Source organism: Lissotriton vulgaris, chromosome 1_1 (assembly GCF_964263255.1).
Source record: "Lissotriton vulgaris chromosome 1_1, aLisVul1.2, whole genome shotgun sequence".
In the NCBI taxonomy this organism is placed as follows: domain Eukaryota; kingdom Metazoa; phylum Chordata; class Amphibia; order Caudata; family Salamandridae; genus Lissotriton; species Lissotriton vulgaris.
In genome coordinates this window covers 1,853,276,594-1,853,289,900 of record NC_141685.1, presented here as the reverse complement: position 1 = coordinate 1,853,289,900, position 13,307 = coordinate 1,853,276,594, and positions in this window count along the sequence as shown.

The following is a 13,307-nucleotide window of genomic DNA, read 5'->3' as shown; positions in this document are numbered from 1 at the left end:
GGGCAGATTTATGACGACTGGCGCATCCCTGCAAATCAGCAGGGATGTTCCAGGTAAGATGCGTCACGCAAGTTTACCCTTGTGCCACCACAGATGCGCCGCACTTACTATGCTAAATAACGGTGATGGATCATGCCCTGATCTTTGGACTGGGTAAGAGTGGTCTGCTCAATTCAGACACTCTGTTCATCACCACCCCCTTTTGTAAATCGATTTTGGCCACTATAGGTGTGGCAGGGTATACTCAGACATGAGTCCCTTTCTCACTGCTCCATCAGGATTCAAGCAAGCCGGGCCGAAGAGGCTGAAATGCCAGAAACCGGTCCCCGGTAGCTTGTCTCCTTTCTGGTAAAGAATTGGCTTGGTAGTTTAGTCTGCCCTGTTCCCATGATGCACTGGGCCAGGGACAGACTGATTTGCATATAGCCATGTTCTGAGCTGGGATGGGGCAGTGAGATAAATAACGGTGATGGATCATGCCCTGATCTTTGGACTGGGTAAGAGTGGTCTGCTCAATTCAGACACTCTGTTCATCACCACCCCCTTTTGTAAATCGCACTTACTATGCGGCGCATCGTGGCGCAAGGCTAAACATCTCCCATCGGAAGGGTGGTGCATTGCTGGAGTCGTGTCACAAGCGCAACGCAACTCCAGCAATGCATTTGGCCTGCCCATACATAACGTGGCACATCACGCCTTATGCCTGCTTCAAGCAGGCTCATGGTTTTGATGCAGCGGCGTCAGAAAAGTGACTGAGTGGAATCTTGTAGATTTCACTCAGGCACTTTACCGAGGCTTTACTGCGCTGGAAAGCCCACATGAAACCTGACGCAGGTTTCATGTGGCGCAGGGCTTTACAATGTGATGCATCCTTCTAGATGCGTAATGTTGTAAATAGGGCGCAACGTAGCGCATGGTTTACGCCACCGCTGCATCACAGAAGTGACGCACCAGTGGCGCAAAAGTGGTGCAAAAGTGGCGCAAGGGGCTCGTAAATCTGCCCCCCGGTATATTGAGCATGCAAAGTGCAGTACAAAAGACTACCTGCTTTACAGCATACTACTTCTAGGATGTGCTAAAACAAGCAATAATGTTGAGCTTCCTTAAAGATGAGCATGCTCAATCCGTGTCTTATGGGTACACTCCAGATTTACTTCCGCTAAAAAAAAAACTTCATGACTCTGCCTTCTAAACTTCATCTCCACAATCAAATTGATTGACATAGAAATCATTGCCTTTGCATTGATGAAAGGCTTCCATTTCTCTTGCTACTGCCTTGGTTTCCTTTATTAAACCTTACTTTAAGTACCTTTCACTTTGTTCCCTGGCTGACATATTACTTTGGATTCATTTCCAATTGTTATTCAAATGACAGCCAGCTAATTTTCAGTGATGACAATAAAGTCATCTGCAATGTACATAGTAAACAATACAGTTTTGTCAAAATTGACAACTGGATGAGTGATAACATGCTCAAACTCACTAAAGTAAAATAGTGCTTCTTTATTATTCTACTTCCTCTTGGCCCAACACTTAGAAGCTACTCACAATAGGGGACTCAGCCTCATCCTGCTTAGATTGACCGCAGTTTTTTATTGACACACCTAGTTTTTTGGCTTCAGTAAATACACTTATATCTGCTGGTTTCTTCTGACTTCAAACTGCGTAAAATCACTCCCTTTTTTCCTTGATATTTTTGTTGTTGACAACATTCTTGCTACAATATTTTTATAGCACAATATTTTTGGGGTTGAGATTCCGACATAGGACTGATTGATTACCCCCATCATCCTACCTTGTGAGCTTCACCGGCTGGAACTGATATTGCGAAAAAGCCTAAGTGCATGCCATTGGTCCAGCTATAAGAGCAGGCATCTCTCTGTTTAAAAGGGATATTATGCTCTGTTACCTCATATTCAAAACTATCAATATTTTCCCCGTCTCGAATGTTCGTTGAGACCACGGTGGTGGTATGGCTTTCCACACATCTCTGTCTAAAATCCGGCACATCATGCCTCTTTCTGAATTACTTCCAACTGCTGCGTTGCATAAGACTCATTTCACAAAGTAACTCACCAAATACAATAATCAATCTACTCTGAGAACATATAATTGTGGGTCCAAAATCATAGCAAGAGGTAAAAGCTGTGCTCCACCTGCACACATTTCAAGCAAGGTGGAAAAACTGAAAAATAAATCCCTCCACTAGAGCAGGAAGGTCTCCTTGAGTTTATCCACCTGATGGGAAGCATAAGAAGCACTGTGCACAGCCACCCAAGCACTAATGAGGGCCCTTGGTCATCCTGCATGAGTCCTTGCCACTTACCACTTTCAGTGCTTCCCTTCCTGGAAGCACTGCATGATCCCTTCCTCCTATCTCTACAAGCTGTAATGGGTGCTCCTTTCAGGCACTTTCCCACATCACTACCATCACCCTCCTATCTCCCGTGAGCAATGCTTATGCACAGGACCGAGTCATGTGCCTGAGAGGAGCATCAGCACCCAGCAGTAGTGCACGTTGGGTGTCAGTGTATTCTGGACATCCATGGGATGATACCCATTACCTACAGCTAGTAAAATGCTGCTCATCACATAGTGTTGATATTTTCTGACAAGCTATGGGCTTAGGTGTGATGATGCCACATTTACCATCCATGGTGAAATACATGCTCTTAAATAATGGTCACAATTCTTGGACACTTTAGGGCGCCCAAGGGATGATGACCATTGCTCACCCTGTTAAAATGTGGTCCCGGCACAATGGTGGTAATACTTGGCAAGTTGTGGGCATCTATGGGAGGATGCCTATTGCCCAGTCATGGTAAATTGCTTTCCCTTACATAATGGTGATAACTTTTTGTAATGTGTGGGTATCCATGTCATGATGCCAACCAACAGTGAAATGCTGGCCTTGGCATAATGGTGATTTCTGATATATTGTGGGTATCTTTTCTATTTTTATTTATTCAAACCCAGATAAAATCATATACAATAATAAATATCAATGAGTCATACAAATGATGAAATCAAGGTAAATTAGCACAAATACAAATAAGCCATTTAAAAACTGAATCAGAATAAGAAAAATTACCGGACATACCATAGGCACAATAAATACTAGGCAGGTAAAAAATATTACAATTCATAATTATTTACATATGGGCATTACATATACATATAATCAAAGCTAACAGCAAGATAGAAGTAGAAAGCCAAGTAGCACCGCCCTTTTATGTGTCAAACCATTAAAATATTGCCTAACAACACCACTCTTCCCACTATTAGGGCCCCTGGCTTCTTTGCTCCACTTTGAAATAGGTGACCAAATTTTGCCCCCAAGGATCCTGGCCTGTCTGCCCCAACATGCACACATTGTTGTCTCTTGATTATATATCCTTAGAAGCCGTGCTAGCCACATCTGGAAAGTAGGTGGCTCCGAATCTTTCCATCTGGCGGCTAATATTATCCTAAATACTGCTGTGCTGACAAATAAACAATACTTCTGTGCATTATCCAGCTCCAGCGAGCCATCGTATCCCATAAGCAACAAGGTAGGGGTCAGATTAATCCTAACACCAAACAAAAGCGGACCACCCCATTCTTTAAGGGAAATAGTTCGCACTCATAAAACATGTGGGTTAGTGTGGCCGGACCGACCCCACACCTAGGGCAGTTAATATCGGCTCTTTTGCCCCAGACGAATAACTTAGCGGGGGTAAAATATAAGTTAAATACAGTTTTGTAAAATTGCTTCTTTAGGCATGTAGAAGTCGTGCTGTCGGGCGGCATGTGCGAGCGGGCCATGTAGATGTTCAACAGTGTCGGGCTGGGGGAAGATCCCTGGGGTACGCCACAGATGGTCTCAGAGGCTTCGGATCGGAATGGGGGGAGGCAGATGCTCTGGGTTCTGCTGGAGAGAAAGGAGGTGGTCCATTCCAGAGCCTTCTCTCAGATCCCTATGGCATGGAGGCGTGCTTTTAGTGTGCAGTGGCAGACAGTGTCGAAGGCGGCGGAGAGGTCCAGGAGGATGAGGACGCGGTCTCACCGTTGTCCAGCAGGGTCCTGATGCCGTCGGTGGCGGCAATGAGGGCAGTCTTGGTGCTGTGGGTGCTGCGGAACCCTGACTGGGAATGGTCCAGGATTCTGTTTTCTTCGAGGTATCGGGTTAGCTGTCTGTTGACGATCTTTGCCAGGACCTTGGCCGTGAACGGAAGCCCACTGTAGTATAATATTGGCTCTGGCTTGGTAGTAGAAAATCCTGGTATATTCTGGGAAACCAGAGGATGATGATACTAAAGTACATATGTAAATAAGTGTGACTTCATTAAAGTTTAAGCAGACTTAGAGAATAGGAGAACAAGTTCAGGAGATCATATTTAACACGCACACTAATGCACATACATAGCAAAGCTTTCCTCCTAAGGTGCATCTTTCTACCAAAAAATATGTCATCGTTAAATCCTGGGAGCGCAAGGAAAACCTGATGCATTTGTAAATGCTTGCCAGCTTGTCAAGTCACATTCACAATTTAAAACATTATCCAACATTTAACAATTCGTTTTTTTTTCAGTTGAACATGCTGAGGAGGTTCTTTGGGTGTTTATAACAATGTTCACATTGGATTATTTTAATGTAACAAAGTCGTAGATTGAAACAGAAAGATTTGGTTAAAAGCAGGCTCGTATGCACTTTTTCAAGGGACAATAGGACACTGGAAATTTGGAAACGCCGCATAATACAATAGAGTGACAGAGAGCAATAATCGCTTCTGTCGACCTCCTACTAATTGCATTGCTTGTCTTTTTGTTTCTCTGTTTTCATTTTGAAACATTCTGTCATCATCATGTGGATGTTGTAATGGTATGCTAGATTGTCTGCTTTGACCTGTACCTTTCATTAGAGGCCCTCTCCTGTGGCTCGGGCCAATAACTTGTGGAGAGAAACTGTAACAGCAGCTTCAACGTTCAAAATCAGATTCTAATGGTGTATTAACTAGTAGTATTTTCTTAAAATTTGGATAGAGACAAGAATGTCTCGATCCAGTTCCATCTGTGACATGCAGTAATGCTCCAAAGTTTTACAATAATAAACACATGCGCTCATTTCCATGCAGTTTGCGCCCAGTTCTCCTCAGACACAGAAATGCCTCATGACAAGCACAAGTGGCCTGTGACAGGCTGTCCTTGTAAATCTCACCCAAGAGCTGCCTCCCCATGCACCCCCTCCCACGATTAGTAATAAGTGCTTAAGATAAAACGTGACATTTACATTTCGAGACGTATGGGGAGCACGAAAATAATCCTCTTACTAGAAAAAATGTGCTGAATTATGTCTCGGGTTTTTAAAAACACCGGGTGACACCTGATACCGCGAGATGCGTGCATTTCCCCAGCTTTAGCAGATAACGGGATCTGCCGAGAACGGTTTCAGGACGCGCAGCAGCTTGCGCGTGCATTTACCAGCTGAATGCTACCAAATTGTTTAATGACGAGAGTCAGCCTAATGAGATAGTGAGCTAAAGGCCTCATCATCATATCTCCCCATGCACAGATTTTAATTAAATGATGATTATGCCCTTGTTGTAATTATTTATCGGTTACTGTTCTGCGCTTCACCCGCTTCGTCTCCCACTTTAGTCAGCGCTGCTGTACAACAAAAAACCGCCCTTTGCGATGCACCAATAAAAATGCAGGCATGATTAAGCGCTGTGAAATCTAAAATACAAGCGTAATATGGATGTCAAAAAACAACTTGGCTTAATATCAATTTACATCCTTTGTCACGCTGTAGCCCAGGCTTGATTACATTTAGAAAGGGCCTTGTTTATTGGAACGCGCGCGTCGCAGGTTTACATTCTCACTCATTCTTGAGTCAACAGCCCACTTGAAGGCAATCATGTTCAGGCTAATAGCCTTACAACCAAAGGGTTTATGGCGCCTGCTAAAAGCGCTACTTATGGCCCTACATTTCATGGGCTGTGGAACAGTATATTTCATACATTCAAAGTCATTGAAGTACCCTTAGCCAGGAGCACACATTAATTCACATCAGAAAGAGATTCCTTTTTTTTTTGCAACCTAGAGCGGCAGGAACGATTACTAACCTCAAGAAATCAAACTCTTCTGAGTGAGGAGGGAATGAAGCGATTTGGTTTGTAATATTTGATTTAAAAATATAGCATAAGCATCACTACTATAAGAAGAGCACCACATTATCAACGTAGAATTCTGGATGCCAATATTTCTAAAATTAGGAGCCCTAGAAAAAAGCTCATAAGAACGTACAAAATATTTAAATCAAATAAAATGCCAAATATCTTTTTTCCAAATCCGTAATACTTTCTATTACAGAATATCCTATTACTCTGCTAAAACTTAAGATGTCCCTAAACGAAACAGTGATTCTGCATGATATTTTAGTGGAAAGCCGGACAATCCCACCAAATGTATAAGCACAGTTCACAAAACGACAAACCTAACTAACATGGCAATGTCAGTAACCGTGCTTAGAACTGTCAGTCTTAGGGTTGTCGTTCCCCAAAAGTTTTACCTTCACCCCTCCTATTTTTCTGTATTTGTTTTCGTTGTCCTTCGGACTCCGTGCACTTTACTTATCACTGTAACAAGTGCTAAAGTGCTTGTGCTCACTCCCTAAAATATGGTAAATCTGGCTTACAGCAGATTGACATATTTAATTTACTTACAATTACCTCGTAAAGTGGTCTACCATATACTCAGGAGTTTTAAATTAAATGCTACTAGTAGTCCTCCAGCACATATTGAGCCACCAACCTAAAATACCAACTTAAATAGCCCTGTAAAAACATGCATCAGGTCTCCCAATGCAGCCTGCCAGCAGTTCTAAATTCCCAATTCGACTTGACACAAAAACACCTTTGCCAAGCCTAAGTTTTTTAATACTTATAAGTAGGGTTTGGTGGAATTGGCTAAGTTTTACTCTACGGAAATCCACGGAATAACACAATTCTACAAGATTCCACGGAATAAAAGCAGTTAAGAGAACATGGGGGTCCACTGAGCTGGTTGCACTTGAGCAGAGTGCACTGTGGCCTGTGTGTTTGAACAGGAAGGTGAATGTGTGGTGTTTGTTTCTGAGGCCATCTCCGCTCCCCTCCAGGTTCCATTACACTGTGTAGGCCCATTTTTGATCATGCAAGCTTTGCACCTTCTTTCGATTTCCCCGGCTTTCCTTTTTTTTTTTTTAAGTATTTTTATTAAAGAATTTCCCCCCCATTTCCCCCCCCTTACAGTATGAGCAGGGCACAATGGAATTCATAAGCGTAAAACATTAAATCAAATATACAACAAAAATATAGAACCATATAGCCATATAACACATAATCATACATAATAATTCCAGTGTAAACAATATTCAGTATATTACATTCTCCATTTTCCCCCCCTTTTCTTCATTAATCAGTTCCTAACCTCCACTGTATAAAAGAATCCCAAATTTGCATACCTAATTTCTTACCCTTCTTTCCCCTCCTAGCATAGATAGCAGTTTCCAATTTTTGTATTGATAATACCTTACCAAGCCATTGAGGATATGTGGGAGGGTTAGGATCCAGCCATGCCGAAGCTACTAACAGTCTAAAGATAGCCATCGCTACAAATAGAAATTTTTTACAATTTAGCTGTTCGTCGGGACTAACCCCCAATAACATAACTGCTGGATTTAATTCTATTGTAGTTGATAGTGCATTCTGGAAACAATTTCCAATATCCTGTTTTACCCTATCTAATTGTGGACAAAGCGAGAAGATGTGTATCAAATCCGCCTCTGCACTATCACACCTGAAACAGGTAGTTCCCGACACACCCCCCATTGAGCAATTTTTCCAGGGGTAAAATACAAATGATATAGAGTCTTATAGTGTTGAGCCTGCAGGGATGAGGAACACAACAATTTCCCTCCCATTTCTAATGACTCTGTGAAGATATCCCTAGCTATATCCAAATCTGTAATCCATTTATCTATCCATTTATTTAAATCATCTTTCTTTAGTTTTGTCATTTCCAAATAGAATCTCTTTATAGTACAGTCAGAGCCATCTTCTATAAGATCCATCATTACATTTCTTTCGAAACCCAGTGATCCCCCTTTTTTTATTTGATATACAGCTTCTTATTTGGAGGTATTTATACAACTGTTTGGAGTTCAAAATATATCTATTTTGTAAGTCTGTGAATTGTAATATGCCATAACCTCCCATCATATCTCCAATCTTTCTTATCCCTCGTCTTTCCCAGTCTTGGAATACAGCTCCTTTTAAATACCATGCTAGGTAAGGAGGGATTATTTTTAAATCTAGTATATGCATTATATTTCCCAATTCCGATCTTTTTGGATATTCCTTTCCAGATATTATAAGCAGCTATAATTGTTTTGAATCGTGTTCTTTTGTAGTAACTTTCCTCCGTAAATCTCAAAAAAACATTTTCTGCATTTCTACCCAAAACCAAACCATAGATAGCTAGAGAGCCAATATTGTCCCAGGCATCCTCCTCAGCCCCCCCCCCGATTAATCCCAACATATTTTGTAGTGCTGCAGCCCAATAATACATCTTTAAGTCTGGTAAAGACCAGCCCCCTCTCTCCCTAGGTAACAACATATACCTCAGTGCCCTACTTGTCTTACCTTTGGCCCAAATAAAACGATTAATCATTTGTTCACAAGTTTTGAACCATTTGTTGTCAACTAAAAGTGGTACTGCCCTAAAGATATACAAAAAGTTTGGCAACACCATCATTTTAATAATATTAACCCGACCTACTAACGAGAGGTGTAGGTTCTCATAGCGATCCAAGTCTTTCTTTGTTTTATTTATTATTGGGAGGATATTTTTTTCCACCAAAGTATTTATATCTGCTGAGATAATGATTCCTAGATAGGTCCCTGCCTCGACCACTCACAAACAGTCGCTGAGTTTTTAATAATCTGTGTCTTTGAGGCATTTAAGGCGTAGCCCGAAACTTGTCCAAACCTATGAGCTTCTACCTCTATTAGTTCAGTCGCCGCCGTGGGGTTTGGTGTTATTACCGCCACGTCATCAGCGTAAGCAAGCACTTTACAAGGTCCCAGTAATGTATGTAATGGATTAATCTCTGGACACAATTCTAGCCTACGAATCAGTGGGTCCATATACATAGCAAATAAAAGCGGGGAACATGGGCATCCCTGCCGTGTACCTCTTTTAATCGTGAATTGTCCCGTAATACCCCCATTCACTCTTAAAGCTGCAACCGGTTCCTTGTACAGAGTCTGTAAAGTTTTAACGAAACCACCCTGAAACCCAGCTCTTACTAAAATGTGCCACAGATAGTCCCAGGAGACCCGATCGAATGCTTTTTCAGCATCCAGCAACATTACTGCCATCGGATCTCCTGTGACCTCGGCAGCATCGAACAAAGTTATAACTTTTCTAGTATGATGTGTCGTTCCTCTTCCGGGAATAAATCCATGTTGATTCCTGCTAACTAAAGCAGTTATCACTCCCGCAAATCTCATTGTCAAGGCTTTTGAATATAGTTTGGTATCATTATTCATCAGCGTAATGGGACAATATGATCCTGGCTCAGTTGCCGGCTTCCCCTTTTTTAATATTAAAACTATATCAGCACCCCCCCATGACTTTGGGATAGACTCACCCAACTGAGCATCTTGAAAGGTTTTACATAAGTCTTGACCCAAACTTCCCCAGAAAGTTTTGTAGAATTCTAAAGGTATCTGGTCCGGACCAGCTGCCTTTCCTGAAGGGAGACTACACATAGCCTCTTTAATCTCCAAGTTATCTAACGAGTTTTCTAATACTACTGCATCTTCATTGGAGATTCTTTCAGCTGGGATATTCTGGAGATACTCCCTTATCTCTTCCTCACTACATGAAAGTTGGGTATCATATAATAGCTGGTAGAATTTCCTAAACACTTCCCTGATCTCTATAGAATCTGAATGCAATTTACCATTTTCATCCCTAATTTCCTTAACCGTCCCATCTGCCGCTATCTGCCTAGTGCGCATGGCAAGAACATGCCCCACTTTTTCATTATATTCATAGCACTTCTCCCTTCTAATAGTGTAATATTGTGCTGCCTTTTTCGCCAGATCTTCTTCGGCTTCACTTTTCACTTTCATTAAGTCTACAATATATTGTTCAGTTGGTTCACCTCTAACAACACAATTGTTAAGTTGTTCTTCTGCCTCTGACACAGCCCTTTCTATCTCCCTTTGATGGAGCCCTTCTACTTTTCGTTTGTATGCACTATAGCTGCATGTTTCTCTACGCACACCCGCCTTAAAAGCATCCCAGACCACTCCCACTGGAGCACTCCCTCTATTATTTTCAAAAAACTCAGTTATCCATTTTGACATATGCAAAAGATAGTCATCCTCCAACAATAACTTTCTTTCAAATGTCCATACCCGATTTGATCTTATTCCACCTTCTAACTTCATCGTTAATACTAATGGATTGTGGTCACTAAAAATTCTTGGGAGTCTGTCAATTTTAACTCTAGTCATTAGGTCCTTGGATATCATAAAATAATCTAATCTAACACAGATTTGGTGTGGTGCAGAATAATATGTGTATCCTTTTTGTTCTGATCTAGTTGCGCCCCAGACATCTTGCAGATTATTATTTTCCATAAGTTCCACAAGAGCCTTATGTACTCTTTTCTTCCGACCTTTATAACTTCCTAATCCCAATCCCTCAGCCCCGTTGATATTCAAGTCCCCCCCTATAATAACCTGTGGGGACCAGGTAGCTAGCTTAGCATCTAGAAAGTGCATTATTTCTGGGTCATCCTGAGTTGAGCCATATACCGCCACTAATGTTATCCATACTCCTTCTATCAAAATCTCTGTCATGACCCACCTACCCCATTTATCTTCTAATTTCTTCCCTGTTTTCACATTTTTACTCCTTGACAAAATTGCTACCCCTCTATTTTTTGTATCTTGTTTAGATTTTACTAATAGGTGGAACCCCAACTGATTAAGACAAAACTCGTGGGTGTTCATTATATGTGTCTCTTGCAGAAATACAAAATCCACATTCATCTGACGCAGACGAACTCCTATTTTCTGTCTTTTTTGAATATCATTTAAGCCACATACGTTCCATGTTACAAGTCTAAGAGACATATTTTAGTTTTTTTTTTTTTGGGGGGGGGACCGTCGGATACCTGCTCACTTTTATTAAACAGATTATCAGATTCGCTCGTTACTACATCTATTAGAGAACTAACGCAACTTTTTATTTTCTTCTTTCCTTTCTTGCAATCGACATGGTTATACATCTGTTTCAAAGCGTGCTCTACATAGCCCCAATATATTTCAGTGTTTTTGTGCCCTTTGTGCCCCTTGTGCCCTGCCTTGCCCTTGTACCCTCCCTCCCCCACCCCAGGAAACTCTCCCGCAGACCCCCTCGCCCCCTACAGGCAAATAGGTCCGAGGGACCTATGTCTGGCCGACGTTTTGCCAACAGGATGGCACACCCTCTCTCCCCTGATTTTCCCAACTTATATATGCTACTAGAAGTGCTCAACACAACATAATCTTAATCCCTGTTCACCAGTCTTCAACAACTAGTACCAGTCACAGCATTAATATATCAACAGATCAAAAAACCGAGCTATATAGCTCTAAAAACTTTCGCAAATAACACATTAAAGATATACCCTCTTAACTCTCTGGTTTTCAGCACTCTAGCTCATAATAACATTCTATTTTTCCATAGCTATGTTACGATTGATACACTCTCCCTTTATTTTTTCCCGGGTATATCTCTGATAACAACAGTTTGTGTATCTCGTCTCTCAGGGACTTTATGGTAGGTCTTATTTTGTCCTCTGTTTTCGCGCAAGAAACTGAGATATTCTTGTGCCATGATTTCAGAAAAAAAAATCTAAAATTACCATTTAAACCAACTTTTAACCGTGCGGGAAACATAAGATACGCTTCACACCCCAAGTTTTGAAAAGGAGTAATAAGTTGTCTCATCCGCCACCGTCTTTCCAAGGTAGTATGGCAGAAATCAGGGCAGGAAAAAAATTCAATATCTTTATAAGTACGTTTAGCCTGAGGTTTTGCCTTACTAATTATCTCCTCACGCAAAAGGAAATTCCCAACATACAACAGTATTGCTCGAGGCTTATTCTGTGTTTCTTTCCGCGTGAGTGGGAATCGATGTGCTCTTTGAATCTCATGTTCCCAGTCCCATGAAGACAGCTCTGGAAGAGCACCTTTCAACAGTTCAACGACGAAACCCCGCACGTCCCCTCCCTCCTTTCCCTCCTGAATTCCAAGTAGCCTAACGTTGTTTCGCCTTTGCCTGTTTTCAAAATCCTCTAACTTCCAGAGCATATCCGCCGTTGTCTTATCTTGATCCCTGCTAGCATCTTGCATTTTAATAAAATCATCTTCCAATTTTCCCGTTCTTGCCTCTACCTCAGTCACTCTCCCTTCCATTTCTTCATACATTTTGTTAACTTTATGCAAAGAGGATTGTATTTTTTTATTTGCATGTCTGGCCCGCCTGCTTGCTCTCTGGCTCTCTGCACGAGCCTCGCCTTGCATCTGTTTTAAGGTAGAGAACAAAAGTTCGAAATTAGAGGCACCCCCCTCAGATCCTCGAGATGCAGCCCCATGCGCGGCTATATCTGTGCTCAGATGTTCTCCCATGAGTGGCACACCTCTCTCCAAGGTATTATCCCAATCAAGTTTTTTTACCACCGTTTTCACGGGCGCTTTACGGTGTGCTCTAACTTGATCCTTACTCCTGAGATTATTTTTTATTTTACTCTTACCCTTATGTTTGGGTTTATTGCTCACAGTTTTGCTCATTCCTTTGGTAGTAGCCTTCGATTTTGTTATTTTTTGAACAGTCTCCTGTGCTGACTCAATAAGTTCCGTATCGCTGCCTGAAGAAACTGAGATACTATCAGATTTAGACAAATTAGTTTCTGAGCCTGTCTCAGCTACAGAGTCTACCGAAGTGGTTATTTCCAAATCCGAATCTGAATCTGTACAAGACTCCTGAGCAGAACTATTGCTCTCACTTTCATCCTCTTCATTATCCAGCTCATCGTTTCCAGTAAAGAAGACCTCCTCACTAGGAGATGCCAATATAGATTTTGAAACGAGTTGTATATTCCTGTCGATTCTGCAGTCAATAAGTATATTGGCATTTATATTTTCGCTGCCAGAGTTATTAGACTCTTGTTGAATTAGTTGAGCAGGTTGAGCTGGTTGTGCTGGTAGAGCTGGCTGCGCTAAATCG